The sequence below is a fragment of the Lactuca serriola genome, chromosome 5 (assembly GCF_051521515.1).
Source record: "Lactuca serriola cultivar US96UC23 chromosome 5, Lser_US96UC23_V15, whole genome shotgun sequence".
In the NCBI taxonomy this organism is placed as follows: Eukaryota; Viridiplantae; Streptophyta; class Magnoliopsida; order Asterales; family Asteraceae; genus Lactuca; species Lactuca serriola.
Window position 1 is genome coordinate 221726767 of NC_136412.1, and position 15887 is coordinate 221742653.

Sequence of the window (15887 nt, forward strand, 5' to 3'; positions counted from 1 at the left end):
AGACGATACGCATTCGCGTGTCGTAACCTTACGACGCGCGTGTTAATGACACGCAATGCGTATCAAGAAAGCCTCTGTCAAGAAAGGCCATGTCATAAATGAAGATGACACACATTTTTGCGTATCATAATTATAATTGTTTTAAAAAAAATATTCTTTATAGATTTACTAATTTTCAAATTAAATTTGTATTTAATGTTTCATAATAGAAAATAAAATATCATATACAAAAAATAGAATCCATTGCATAAATTTAATGTCATACAATTCTATTTCTTACAATATATAAATTTGCATCTAATCTACTATGTACATCAAATTCCAACTAAGTAAAGTTGCATCTTGCCTTTATATTCAAGTGGCTTCATATTCCTTTCTTCCATCAACTTTACCTGATGCACAAAATACATAGAAACAAAAAAAAAAACATTGTATAGGAAGGGGTAATCAGAATCCTTTGTATCTCCATTTCTTTCTTTAATAACTCAAGACTAAGTCTCAATTGTTTGTAAACCTAGATTGAATATAATGAAAAAATGAGAACCAAGTATTTGAGAAACTTTTTTGGGCAAAAAGAAGCAGAAAACCTTTATGGAACATTAAATGTGACTTACATCTAGCTCTTCAAGCACTTTTTGGCATTGTACTTTGTTTGAACCAGATGTTGCAGCAACAAAGTAAGCTAATCTTGGATAATTAAAATCACCCATATGCTGCAGAATATAAACAATTCAACCAAAAATGAAAACAAAGAAAGAAAAAAGTTAATTCAAACATTAAAGCAAATATTTAAAAGTAATAATAACAATAATATAAATATTAAAAAAAACTTATAACATTTCAAAATGGTTACCCTTGTATGGCCACTATATTCTAAATTGTCATCCACAATCCATTTCCCATTCATTAATCTGTAACAAAATTTAAAAAATAAAAATAAAAAAGTAGCTACCCATATTCACGATATTCTTACTTATTGAAATCGACAACAGTTCTTCTATAGAAACATCCTTCTTGTTCTCCTTTCATGTGTTATGTTGGAATTTAAGTTCTAGATATTTTGTCACCAATCTTTCTGTCATAACATAATCAATGTACTCATATTCTAGTAGCAATATTGAAATTTTAATTCTAGATATTCTGCAAAAACTCATTTTTGTCTCTCAGTACCCTGCAAAAAAAGGAATAAGTTATTCTGTCAAAAAGGAAAATCAAGAATTAAAGATACATTGAAGTGAAAGTCAATTAGTCAAACCTTTTGAAGTTTTTGCAAAACAGAATCTTCAAATGCCTCACCAACAACCTCTTCTTCATTTACATGTTGTTGACCATCAGAATACTTCACAGGCTCACAATTAGTTACTGTTGGTTGAATTCGTATAACCAATAAACAATTTGAACAAGTGCATACCAGTTCATAAGGGAGATTTTTTCTTATGTACTCATCTGAATCTTCCTCCCACTCCATAATATCCTACTCCTAAAGAAGAAATTATTTCAATGTAAACATTATTTACTTGCAGTTAGGATTTTGATGCAAATGCATTTTCAATTAACAACCATCATAATACTTATAATAATAACAAACAAAAATAATAAAGCAATAACTATCAAACCTTTTCATTCATTACTATTGCTGGAAAAATTGCAGACTACAGCAAAGATGAAAAGTGGTGAAACAAGTCTCCATCCCTGTTTCCAGATGATTATAATTCATTTATAAGAAGGAATAGAATGAAAACTCACTGGGGCTATTTCTAGAAGTCGAGATATAACATCAAAAGCTAAAGACATAACCCTTTCTCCCAAATTATCCCGCTTCTGTATAAAAAACACATATTAAATCTTGCCACTACTATATTAAAGGCTAAAGATAAAGTTAGAAGTAGAGATATCAATAAAAAGTCAACCAACACTTTAATAAAGGCTATGATTTAAAATAACATTTTGATAAAGTTAGAAGTAAAAAATGTTGCTTGGTTGATAAACTGGAAAGGAAAAAACCATTAACGAAGGAATGTCATTCCATACCATATGAGACCCTTATTTTTTCATTCCATCTCTTCAAGGAATGACAGTTACCATTTTACCCTTAATCCACTTGGAAGCCAAACACGCGAGGGCTGGTTCGGATTCGGCATCACGGCGCTGCAATTTCGTTCCAGACCCGGTCAACAATAGCTCCAGCAAGATCTTGAGTCATACCCTGAACTTGACTAGTAATTTTTTGGCGAGTAGAAGTTAACTCCTTAATACCAGCATGTAATTGCATAAGCTCAGCACACATAGCTTCTACTCCATGAAGCTGAAGGAAAAATCATATGAATTTTTTTATAATCATATATGTAAATGAATTTGATAATCAGGTTTGCATAGCAATAAACAAATAGTCAATCGGATGAAATAGATCTGTTGCTAGATCCTATAAAAGAAGTAAAAAGAATAAGCTGATTATTACTTATAAATTATAATTAATACAATTAGCTTAAGTGAAAATGATTAAACCTTCCTAAGCTGATTTAGATTAAATAAATAAATAAAATTAAATACCAACTAACCTGTAAGAGTTTAATTAAAGTGGATTTGGCTTGACTAATCCTACCGCTTTTTCAGCAAAGTGAAGCAAATTTCAACCAGGTTTCACTATCCTCGTCTGTAGGAGGAAATACAAGTGACCTAACTACCAAAAGAGCTTGCCAAACCTCAACATGTCTTTTTGTGCCTTTAATACGTTCATTCCACATGTTACGGATGAGTGATCTTCTAACCTCAGCAGCAACAGAGTCGCCAACACATACGCTGAAAATCAATACAACACAGGGACGAAAAGTGTAATTTTTAGTCATGTATTGTATAATGATATAATACTTAAGGATGGTAGTGAGATTTTTGTTTGTTGATTAGGTTGCTTCAGTCTGTAAAGTTTGAACCTTGTGCTCCAATTCTGTAATGTAACGCATTTTCCTCTCTTTTGATCTTGCAGCAGATTGTCGATTTGCCAAAATCCTAAAACATATCACATAAAAAATATATTTGTTTATTCAAATATCAAAATAAATATTCAGATTTCTCCAATTATAATGTAAATATTAATGAATTTGAAAAAAGCTACATACCTTTTGGCTCGTTTGGGATCAGATAAAGCAATCTCTGCAAGTTTCTCATTAGCCATGATTTTCTTGAGCTCAGCCCCTGTAAACTCACCATTTCCAAACTCCAAACTAAACGTATTTGTATTTGAATTTGAGTCGATTGAATTATTTGGGGATAATTGACCAATATGCCCTCCAGGAGAAGGAGGAAGCTTAGGTGATTCATCAGCAAAGTTCATCCTCCCCATAAAACTATCCATTGACACACTTCTATAATGCCTTGTTGTTGGAGCAATGTCTCCACCTGCACTCCGTTTAATCCCTTTATCATTAACACTACTTGTAGCTTCATTATCACTGCTATCACCTCCATTTGTTTTTGTTCCACTAGCTCGACTATCTAAATCTTCACGATTCTCAGTTCCTTGTTTATCGTCAGTTCCAGAAGAGTTTAATGTGTCAAGATTTTCAAGATTCATATAAGCAGAAAACAAATCGTCAACAACTTCCCCTTCGGAGGCTCTTTTAGTTGCTCAGGTATGCCAGCTTTATCCCAATGCAATACCTAGTATGCTAGTTTCCTGTTTTTTCAGAGTCTATACCAACTGGTGTTTGCCAAACCCTATCATGCTATGCCCAATTGAACAGGATGATCTTGGATTTAACATGTGGGACCCACGTAAATGGTTCGGTGATCGAACCCATCTCATGCCCATCATCATTCCTGCATACCCATGCATGAACTCTAGTTACAATGTTTCCCACCCTGGTTTAGGCCCAAGGGCAACTGCCACCATGGAACTTGCCTTACCCTAAAAAAATATATATATATTAAAGTAATTATGGCTGAAATAAAATAAACCAAAATGAAAAAAATTACTAAATCTTACTTGCATAAATACACTTCCGTTTGTGACCAAAGGATGATTGTGCAAATCAGTAGCTGGTGGAAGCACTAATAAATCGGGAATCATGTCATCCTTCTCGACCTATAAAGATTATTATAACTAAAATCAGAAAAATAAAAAAGATAAATTAAATAGGGTACCATAATGTATATTAATGTTACCATATTATCTTTGCTTAATTCAGACACAGCAGTTTCAACATCCAATTTCAGAGTATTGACACGAACATAGCGAGGTTTTTTAACATCTGCTACATAAATGATAAATCATAGATCTCGTTTAATAAATATGGTTGTGTAAATTATAAATAATAAAGTGGAATGTTATTGGTAGAACACACCGAGAATCTTATATTGGGACATTAAATCTTCTATACGTTTTGCTCCCTACTTTAATAAGATCTTTGCAAGAGCTGACTGTAGTTGACTTTTCCTCAAAATAAGGTACTTTTCTAGATCTCCTGTTAGAGATGAATCCTATGAAGAAATGTTAAAATTATGTATATGATTAATTTAAAGAAAATATTATATGATATGGCATCCTAGAAAGTGAAGATACCTGTCCGAAAAGAATGTCATAGGTGATTATGTACATTAATTCCACTTGCCTCTGTTACAAAACGAATAACAGAAGCAATAAATTTCAAATAAATAGTAACGGGAGATTAAAAAAAATTATAACATTCGAATATATACGGTGAGTATGGAATGAAGATCAGGTATCAAATATGTTTTTTGAGGTATTACTTACCTTCCATTTGTTGTTTAATACATTAGCAATCTCCAATACATCCTTGATGATTGGAAGATCTGTGAATAGAGAAACAAGAGATGAAATCAATATGAAATTAGAAAAAATCATTAAACAAAGAAATTAGAAGAAAGAAATTAGAGAAGGATGCGATAGGAGGAGGATTCCCCAATTTGTAATCGTGTTTTAAACAAAGAAGCACAACCCATAAGATGAGTTGATGAGGAAGCATTTTTGTTATCGCTTTTTCTAATCAAATATGAAAAAAATATACTTACACAGTCTGGCATTTCATCGAGCACCTTGAGGGCACCTTGCATCTCCATAACTTCAAATCCCATAAAAACCCCAAATTTTGAAACCCATATGTCAGAAGAAATGGATAGACCTTCAATATTTGTGATACAAACATGAAGTATGACATGATTAGATGGAGCATGTAAGTTCTTCACACTTTCAAGCATAATTGTAACCCAATCGTCGGCTCAAGCATAATTGTAACCCAATCATAGTCACTCAACGCGAAAATATGCGCTTTTGGAACGGCGGAACTCTGTGGCGAAACCGATAGCAGCTTGGAACGAGATTCAAGTAAGCCAAATTCAAGATTCGTGAAATTTTAGGGCACACGAGGCTACATGTTGCCTGAATTTCAGTCTACCGGAGTTCCGACACATAAGTCCGACTTGTATGCTTTCGGAGTTGTACTTCTTGAGATATTGTCAGGCGAAGAAGGCAAGTGAGGAACAAAGGAAGGAGTGTTGATAACTAGGCAAGGCGGAAGTCGAATCTATGGAGGGGGAAGAAAGGATTGTAATTAGGGCAAGAAGGAAACAAAAGAGGAGGATAAAATGAAGGCGGGTGTTCAAAATTTTAGGGATTTCATTTTCCCCCTATCTACTAAACGCGCTTTTCATTAAAATTATAAAGCGACACTCATAGAGGACGCCCATTTAAGATACAGCGCCCTCCGTGTTTTTAATTTTTTCTCGTATGACGCTAATTTAAGGGCACGCAATAATGCGTGACCTAAATCCTTAAATTTTTTGAAGAGATGACACTTTTTTAACGTCACTCTCCATTGCGTAACATAAATCAATGAGTGTCGTTGTTTGCGCGTCGTAAAAGGCTATTTTTCTTGTAGTGCTTGGAAGTCCCCGTTTGGAAATGGTAAGAGATTACGATGCATTTTATCACCGGATTACCTCGGATGGCGTGTGGATTGGATTCGATATGGGTCATCTTGGATCAATTGACCAATAGCGCATTTTAATACGATCCAAGAGAGTATTTCGGTGGAGAAGTTGGTCGATATCTACATTCAGGAATTAGTGGCACGACACAGGGTTCCAGTTTCTGTGGTCACGGATAGGGATGTTTTGTTTACTTCCAGGTTCTAGAAGAGATTCCACGAATAGTTGGGTACTCGTATGAACTTCATCATGGCTTTCCACCCATAGACTAACGGTCAGAGTGAGCGGACTATCCAAACATTAGAGGACAGGTTTCAGTCATGTGTTCTGGATTTTGGCGGTAGTTGGGATACGTATCTTCCTTTGGCGAAATTTTTGTATAACAATAGTTATCACTCCATCATTGATCGACCTCCTTTTGAGATGCTCTACGGGAGGAAGTTTATGACCTCGATATGTTGGGGTGAGTTCAGTCAGCAGGTCATGGGGTGTACGAAGGTGGTACTTAAAAAGACGAAACTGATTCAGCAAGTTCACGGCAAAATTCAGAAAGCACAAAACAAACAGAAGAGTTATGGAGATAGAAGTCGGAAAGACTTAGAGTTTCAGGTTGTTGACATGGTACTCCTGAAGGTGTCACCATGAAAAGATGTCATCCGATTTAGGAAATTGGGTAAGCTAGGCCCCAGGTATATTGGTCCTTTTAGGGTGATAGCCCGAGTGGGCAGGGTGGCGTATAGTTTGGATCTTCCAGAGGAGCTCAGTCGGATTCATAACATTTTTCAAGCCTCTCAACAACAAAACTGTTTGGTTGATGATTCCGCAGTGGTTCTATTGGAAGACATTCAGGTGGATGATCGTCTGAATTATATAGAGAGACAGGTGGCGGTCCTTGATTGGAGGATGAAAAATCTGTAGAACAAGGTTGTCTCATAAAGGTGCAGTGGCAGCACTAAAAGGGTTCAAAATGGATGTAGGAGCCAGAGGACGAATTGAGAGGGAATTACCCCAAGCTGTTTGAGGTGGCAGACTTCAAGGACGGAGTCGAATTCAAGTGGGGAAGAGTTGTAACACCCAGATCTTGAGGTACGTTATTCATAATTAAATTATCATTTTGAGGATTGCCAAAACATGGTGGCGGCACCACCATGACATGGCAAGGTGAAAAGGGTTCACATGTTTCATTTAAGACACCACAGCATGGCAGTAATGGCCATGGTGTGGTGGACGGCTGGCAGTATTGGCCACGACGTGGTAGACGGCAGACATGAAAACCCTATTTTTCCAGGTTTGCTCCATATTTAAAGGAATGAGGAGGTTAGGGTTTGCTCATCCTCGGCCTCCATCAGTCACCTCAATCCATAAAGAAACCTAATCACTTTCCTCCATTATTGAGCTAGTTTTGGTGTTCCTTGAAGCTAAAAAAGGAAGAAAGAGGAAGAAGGAAGCAAATATCAAGCAAGCAAGCCTCCATTTTTCACCTTAGCACTCTTCTGGACCTTTGTAAGTGTCTAAGACTCGATTTTTATCAGGCTAGGTTGCTAGATCTTGAGTTTTATCCCATTAACTTCTTGTTTTTTCTTTTTGAGATGGTGAGATCTCTTAAAGTTTGCAACTTTATGAATCTCTGGGACATTTGGTGTAATTTGTGCCCTGGATCTGGAGTTTGGTTGGGTTTTCAATCCATGCATGAGATTTAGGTCATAAACCCTCATTTTGACCTAATATAGATTGAAGATATGCATTGGATATGCATGTCTATAAAGCACCAACTTTTAGGTTAATTTTGGTGCTAGAATCAATATTGGAAAGGATGGACTTCGAACCTTATGGAATAAGTGCTTATTGGTTAAGATCTTGCATTGTTAAGCCTTTTGGGACTTAGGGAGTTAGGTTTTGGACCTTTTGGGTGGTCTTAATGGATGAAGTTGGAAACTTTATCCATCTAGATCACATTTTGGAACAGAATAAGCTTTGGAGCTCTTGGAATCAAAGAAAACAACTTGATGCATTAAGTTGTTGGAACCCCCACCTACCACAGTGTGGTCCTAGGTCACCATGACATGGCGGCTGAGATTTTCCTGACTGTTAGTCGTATGCGGGCCACGACATGGCCAAGGAAGACCACTCGTGTCGGTCGGCTAGAGTCAACATTGACTGTTGACTTTGACTATTGACCTTGAGGGTTGACTTTTGACTTTTGGATTTTTTTAGCTATTAATGTCCTGATAGGTAGATTAAGGTTTTGCCTTATGTGATTATCTAGGTGGCATTTAGCACCTGCTGTTGACTTTTGAGCTGATGTGCGAGGTGAATTTGCTCACTATACTGTAGGATGCTACAGATTGTATGTGCTTGTAGTCTTTATGACTCTTGTTGTATGCATTGTATGCTTGTGTGCCTGTTTGTTATACATATGTGGGGTAAAATAGACCTGGTACAGCCTTGTGTTGACATGTGAGTTGAAATAGACTTTGATGTACATTTAGGATGTTTATGGATACCCTCTAAATACCTTATGGTTTTGAAAAACATGTATGGTTGATGGTTTATTTAACATAAAAGTAATAAATTTTAGTTCTGAGTTTTGGGATGTTACATCAGAGGTCTTTAACCCAACATGTCATGTTCATATCTGTTGAAACTAAATGTGCCACCATATCTTGTGTTGAAACTGCTAGCAAAGTGTATTCTTCACCTAGAGATATTTGTCTAGTCATAAATGAAAATATTATAAGGTAAGTATGTTATCCCCTCTCTAATCTATCTTTTTCTTTATATATATTTGGACCGATAAGTTTTTTAAAAGCATGTTGTTGTATGCGACTAAATCTCTCTAAGTATCTCATTAGTGAGACCATCTGTTAAGTTGACATTGAGTCACACATTTACACTGATTGTTATGTATTGAAATATCCTTCAACATGATATTGGCTAGTCCAAAAAAAACTATTATAAAGATTGGGTGTTTATTTTTGATTAACTATTTTATCCAGACTCCGTCCTTAGAAGCATGTTTGTCGTATGCATCTAGTCTTATGTTCTACTGAAACATCGAGCATTACCCAGTGGCTTACTCTAATTTCATAGTCATCAAACTAGGTGTCACTTGTCTGGTCCTTCAATGACAAAGGATTATTCATGTCCTTAGCATCCTAGTCTGAGGTATGACATGGTACTAATCTGAATTGACGATGGCTCTTATTCGCCTAGCTCTTACTATCCTATTACTCGATGTTAATGATTGGCGGTGAAACCAACAACTATTAAAACATATGTCCCCCATGTTAATGCTCTTGCTATGAAAGTGATAGTGAATGAGACATGCTTTTCACTGATGTCAAGGACTTTTTGTATTAAACCATAAGGTAAGGGAGTTTCAGCAACCCAGTGTCTAAGAACACAGTATACCATCCATATAATGTGGGATGCATGACAATCAAACTAATGTCTAATAACTGCTATAATAAGACATATAGTTGTGAACATCAAACCATCTCATGGCAAAGAACAACTGTATTACACCATAGAACGTATGAGACATAAACGTCCCACCCTTTAACTTTATTTGATGTTTTATTTCATTTCAAGTTTTTTGTTGTCTTCTATTTAAAAAATAAAAGGCAGTTCTTATTGATGTTGTCAAAAAGAGGGATAAATGTTTTGTTCTACTATGTCGTATCTTGATCATTCATAGTATAGTAGATACTATTGAAAGAAAAAGGTTATACATCTAAGGGGGAGCAAATCTCATCTATCATTCATCTGAGGGGGAGCTAAATCTAAGGGGGAGCAGAAATCAACATTTTACTTAAGATGTAATTAGTTCATTTATTATTCTTTATTAGTTTGGTTTTGACATCATCAAATAGGGGAGATTGTTGGGACACATATTCGTATATATTTTATGTAACACCCTGTTCTAAGAGTAACTATTCCTAGATCCCCGAGACTAAAAGTAAGGGCATTTCGGTCTTTTATGGGCAATGGGTTTTTTTCGGGAAGGCTTCGGGTCAGGGAGTGTTGCTAGAAGCGCAGGGCTTCTCTCCACCTTTTCGTGGATATAAAGTCCGTCAGAAAAGGACTTAGAAAAAAGGAGTTATGACACTTTGAAGATAGTGTCAATATTGGTCCCTTAATGGAAAAAGTTGTCAAAGGAAGGCCATGCATGCATTTGGGACACGCGTGGGTACGCCCAGCGTAATGGAGTAAATGAAATGTGGAGTTCCTCGACGTACGCCCAGCGTACGTCCAGTCCCCAGAAACCCTAATTTTTGTGCCAGCCACTATATAAGGAAAATTATGGTTCCAACCCTAGCCTCTATATTTGCCCTCTTACCCTCAGAAACCCTAAGTAGCCGTTCTTCTTCCATTGTTGTGGATATTTGACCTTGGGGAGCTTGGTTTGGCAAAGGAAAGCCTAGAAGAAGCTAGAAGAAGTTGTCAAGGAAGGAGTTGGGTGGCTAGAGCTTGTAGATCTGGGAAGCCATAATCTTCTGGAGCCCTTTTGAGGTATAAAGTCTCTTGCTTAAAAATTATATTGTGTAGATCTAAGTGTTATGAAGTTTTGGCACCATTTCTTGTCCCAAAAACCCCAAAGTGATGCACGATGCGAGTTGGTTGAGATTAGTTGTCCTTTCAGACTTTAGGAGAGGTCTTGAGTAAGAAAAATGAGGTCCCAATGGCTTTGGTTGTCTCATGTGTGATGTAGGTAGGTCTTAATGGATTAAGACCTTGAGTTAAGAGCTTTATGGACGTCCCAAGTAATAAAGTTTGAGACTTTATGAATCCTAGGCATATTTGGTAAATGGATCCGAAGTTTGGGCTTAAGAGCTTAAGCCATTAAGAACTTATGAGGAATTTTAGTTCAGCGAGATGACGCCCCACGTAAATTGATGTACGCCCAGCGTAGTGGATCAGTGTCCCATTTCCAGTCCGTGAGAATCGAAGTACACCCAGCATACCAAGAGGGGTACGCCCAGCATACTCCCTCTGATGGGCTTTCAATCTTGGGCCTTAAGTGATTGGGTTGTTTATGGGCTGGCTGGGCTTGGGCCGTGACCGAATATTATGGATGGAGTATTTTGGACCCAATAATTATTATGGACCTTGGATCTAGGCCCGTTTGGAAAGGTGGGCCCAATTTAGTAAATTGGGCTTTGCATGAGGATTTGGTTGCGGGTCTTGGCCCAATAAGAGGAGGATGGACTTAATGAGTGTTGTGGGCCCTTGGCTTAGGAAATCATGATGGTTTCTAATATAATGATTTTGCATGTGATAGTTGGGATTTCCGGCGAGTCAACAATCAGAGATTTGTAGGATTCTGGTAGTTGCATGGTGAGTTATCCTCACTGTACCCAAGGGTCTAAGGCACCAAGGCCGACCCTTTGATTTGTTGTTTAGAGCTTATTATGTTGTGTGATGATATGCTTGCTAGTATCCTAGCATATAGGATAAGGACATGAGGATATGCCTTGTTAGCTTAGTATCCTAGAGAAATGGATAGTTGTGTGATGGCTAGTTCTGTTGGATCAGCGCCCTGGTAGTTGGGTAGTGGTTATTTATAGACCGGTAGTTGGTCTTGCCTTATGTACGCTTGTAGGAGGCTACCTGCGGGTTCTGTATGTTGAGCAGTAATAGAGGGTATTCCATCTCGATAGGATGATAGGGACCTAGTATGTTGGTTCTGTAGAGTATTATGTGGTTGCATGTTATGTATGCATGTTTGCTAGTATAGATTGGCATTCCAACCCGGTGGTGGTGGGCCAGGAGTATTCCATCCAGATAGGATGATTGGACTCATAACATGTCAGCATTCCAACCCGATGGTTGAGGGGCCTGGGGTATTCCATCACGAGGGATGATTGGACCCATAGTGGTAGTAGTAGTAGTTACCGTATGTATAAGAGGTGGGGCATTCCAACCCGATGGTTGTGGGCCAGGAGTATTCCATCCCGGTAGGATGATTGGACTCATAGCATGTTGTCATTCCAACCCGGTGGTTGAGGGGCTTGGGGTATTCCATCCTGAGGGATGATTAGACCCATAGTAGTTATTGTTGTACGTATAGGTGTATGGCCATACCAACCCGATGGTTGTGGGCCTAGAGTATCCCATCCCGGTAGGATGATTGGGCTCGTAGTATGTAGGCATTCCAACCCGATGGTTGAGGGCCAGGGTATTCCAACTGGAAGGTTGATTGGACCCGTAGTATGTTGTTCTTTGCTGTATGCGTGTGTTTATTTGTGTATGGGTACTTTGGGGGGACTCACTAAGCTTTCGGGCTTACAATTGTGGTTATTGTTTCAGGTGCTTCAGGAGATCGTGGCAAGGCGAAGGCGTGATCGTACCACTCCTCATGTTTTATGATCTGTGTGATATGGTTCTGGGGGAATACTCTGATGTTTAAACTATTTTGAAAACAAGATGTATGATTTTAATGGTTTTTTAATGAAATAAAATGTTTTAATTTGGTTGAAATTTTTGGTCATTACATTTGATGATGTAAAATATAAAATTTATAGTTATAGTTTTACTGCTCACTGTAGACAGACCGTCTTGTCTAAACAAGCAAGCTGACATGTTGGAGTTTGTTTATTAGAAGATATGTTGATGCTTCTGAAGACTGATATTGAAGATATTTGTTAGTTCTCTACCATCCACTAAAGTCTAGATGTTAAAGACTAAAGACCTGATCTAGGCTACCTTAGCTGATCAAATCTAGAACATTTCTAAAGCCTCTACTGTAGTTTTGGTACCACTAAAGATCATCCCTTGATGACTAAAATACATTGAATGCACTATCATCACGAAAGGTACTGAAAGCACTATCAACATGAAAAGCATCATTCACTAAAGACTAATCAGTGTGTCCAGACACTGATGTTCTTACACTAATGACACATTGATCATATGATACATTGATGACACTGATACATTGATAACACACGCTGATGGTTATACATTGCTGAAGCTGAAGCTGATCAACAAATGTCTTTATGAAGATGACAATGATGCCCTAATCAACGTGACTCCCTGACGTTGATGCCCCTGATCAACATATGAAGTGTTGATGTTGATGTCCAAATCTAGAGCATATCAGAATTACTTGGTGAAAAAGTATTCTGAAAATCTTATTTGATTTGTTCCTTAAAATACCAAAGCCGCATTTATCGTTGAATATTCAATCCCGTCAAATCTAGACTTGATATAATTAGAAGATTTGGTGTATCTACTCAATTTTTATCTCCCATGTTTAGAGTAGTATTTATACTAGCATCTCTCATTAGTTGAGAGTTGATGATTTGTATTGTTTACTGAGAGATAGAGTTCATGTAGACTACATTTAGAGTTCTTGGTGAGTTCTAAATCATTGTACTCATTCTTTTTATGAGAACATTTTTCTTAGTGAAAAACCAGATAAATAATATTGATAATTATTTGTCAAATACTTGTGTTATTATTCTGCGTTTCTATTAGATTCAAACACAGGTGTTAGGGTTATGGGACGAACAATAACATAATAACACATTAAAAGAAGGGTTTTTGACACTGTAGCACATCAATGTTTGGTCAATTTGCACATTTAGTCACTTAAGTTTTTTTGTGCTCAATTGATCCTTAATGTTAGTAACTACCAACTATTTAAAGGAATGTGAGCAAATACTACCGGTTTAAGGGTCATCGTTGACGTGGATTTGCTTATGTGGACAAGCATTTGACCATGTCATCTGTAACGTGTAAACCTTCCTTAATTGAACCTTATATTGAACCATCGAGGATACATTGTTACCCCAAATTAAGTCAGTGCCTCCCTTCCGAAACTCTACACTCAATCGATATAACCAGAACAATGTCTGCCTCTTCCAGTCGATCAATCAAGCTCTTGCGTGTCGGAAACGTTCGTGATGATGATCCCTGTCCACCTTGCGACTGTCAAGATGCAATAAGCGTGGAAAGGACTGCCTGGACCGACGATAATGTAGCTCGCATGTTTTGGAACTGCAAAAACTCTTTGGTGAGTATTCATTTTGTTTACTAACACCGTATTTGTTATTTTCAGCTGGAGATGTACACATTTTCATTAATTGCAACCCTAACCCTAACTCTGGTTTTCCCTTGTAATCAGGCAGCTGAAGGTCCGAAATGCAAGTTCTTTATGTGGTAAGACAAAGAAATGGAGGAGGGTTACCACAAAGAACAGCTTCGCAAGATGAGGTTTGAGCTGAAAAGGAAAGAAGAGTTTAGTGAAGTTTCGAAGGGTCAAAAGAAGTTGGCTAAGCTGCAGCAAGCTATGGAAGCAGATAAGCAAGTGTTTGAGACACAGTTGATGGAGTTGATGAAGCAAAATAGAATGTTGAAGTGTGGGATCTTTGTTATGGTACTTGTAGTCATTGCCATGTGGTTGAAATGGACTTGAATTGTGCAGCAGATCAAATAGATGTTTATGGTTGATGATATATAATTCCAACTAGTTTTTTGGAAAGTGTATGGGTGGATGTTAAAAAGTTATTAGCTTTTTTGGGAAGTGTATGGGTGTATGGGTACATGGTCAAGGTTAGATCCTAGTTGTAATGTATACCCAGGTTTTTGGTTGAATGCTTGTTTGATCAGTGTGTGTGTGTGTGTGGGATGTTAGATGTAATGGAATGTAGATGTAATAGGATGGCAGTACATGGGAACAATTGTAATGACTTTGTGTTGATTCAATGAATGATATGAAATATCCTAGTTAAGATATACCTTGCTGAATTTTATAATATGCATGTGCTCATTTTATAAATTAAAGTGTGGGTACCACATTGTCGGCCATAAGGAACTCACTTGGTCCATTTAAAAGTGGATTGTCTTTAAAGTTCTGTGCAGGGTATATATGGAAAAGTAAGGGTATATGGACCACTGACCACATGTGGTATATAAGGACATAATCAATCATAATTTTAAATTGTCTATATATGCAAATATATTCCCTTGCCATGCAGTTTAACCAGACAAGTCCTTACCATGCATGCAACTTCAAATTAACACAACAAAAAGCTCAAAATAACAATCAACTTAAGTAACACAAAATACACATCACATAAACCAACATAGTTTCATACAAACTAGCATAATTAATAGCAGTTTCATAAAAACAGCAACAATACACCAAAACACATCATTTAACACTACATACCATGTTCATATCACATAAACCAACACTTAAAGTTATTCTAGAGTAATAGGTTTAGCTTCTGAATTCCCAGGTGCATCATTTCCACCAACTTTCTTGCCCAATTTCAACTTGATAATCCTTTCAGATTTCTTCCTCCTGATTTTCTTCAATAGGGTTGCAAGTGGTGTTTCTCTAGCCTCCTGTTCTTGCACATGAACCTGACTAGGTTCTCCATTAGCTGATGCATCAAACTCCAAAGGAGTGAGTTCCACCTCATCATAGTCTTGTTGCACATGCACCTCGTTGACTACTTCTGCTCCATCATTTACTGCTCCTCCATCATTGACTGCTTCTCCACCATGAGTTACTGCTCCTCCATCATTTACTGCTCCTCCATCATTAACTGCATTAGATTGATTACTTTCATCCTCATTGAGAGCTTCAGCTACAGCCTGATTGACCAATATGAAACATTATTAGAAATTTAAAAAGAAATTGTAAAGATTAACCATTTAAATACTTATGTACCTATTTTGTTTTTCTTTTAGCTTTGGTTTTAGGAGGCCTTGTTAAAGTACAAGCTCTTTTGTTGTGTCCTTCAATCTTACAAAGACTACATTTTTGTTTTTTACCAGCCTTGGATACCTTCACCTGCTCCTTACCTTTGTTTTGTGTTTGGGTAGTTGTCTTTGACTTTTTACTTGACTGTTTTGGGGTTTCTGTTGCATCCCTTTTCCTTTTAATTGCAGGTCTCCCAGGCATAGCTCTACGAACAGGAGGTAAAGGTGGG

At 37.2% G+C, this 15887-nt stretch overlaps 2 long non-coding RNA genes and 1 pseudogene across 3 annotated transcripts; all 3 read right to left on the reverse strand.

Annotated features, from left to right (window-relative positions):
• Positions 1–1269: 1269 nt before the first annotated feature.
• LOC145051461 (uncharacterized) lies at positions 1270–2116 on the reverse strand. The gene is made up of 3 exons (XR_013683633.1): positions 2032–2116; positions 1617–1821; positions 1270–1480 (listed from the first exon to the last, which is right to left on the reverse strand). It is a non-coding gene; the product is annotated as an uncharacterized LOC145051461 (long non-coding RNA).
• A 24-nt stretch (positions 2117–2140) lies between these two features.
• On the reverse strand, positions 2141–3622 carry LOC145050207 (bZIP transcription factor 29 pseudogene; annotated as a pseudogene). The gene is made up of 3 exons (XR_013683379.1): positions 3117–3622; positions 2931–3006; positions 2141–2305 (listed from the first exon to the last, which is right to left on the reverse strand). The product of XR_013683379.1 is annotated as a bZIP transcription factor 29 pseudogene (transcript).
• A 148-nt stretch (positions 3623–3770) lies between these two features.
• On the reverse strand, positions 3771–4261 carry LOC145051462 (uncharacterized). Its single transcript, XR_013683634.1, has 3 exons — positions 4162–4261; positions 3983–4081; positions 3771–3816 (listed from the first exon to the last, which is right to left on the reverse strand). It is a non-coding gene; the product is annotated as an uncharacterized LOC145051462 (long non-coding RNA).
• Positions 4262–15887: the final 11626 nt, after the last annotated feature.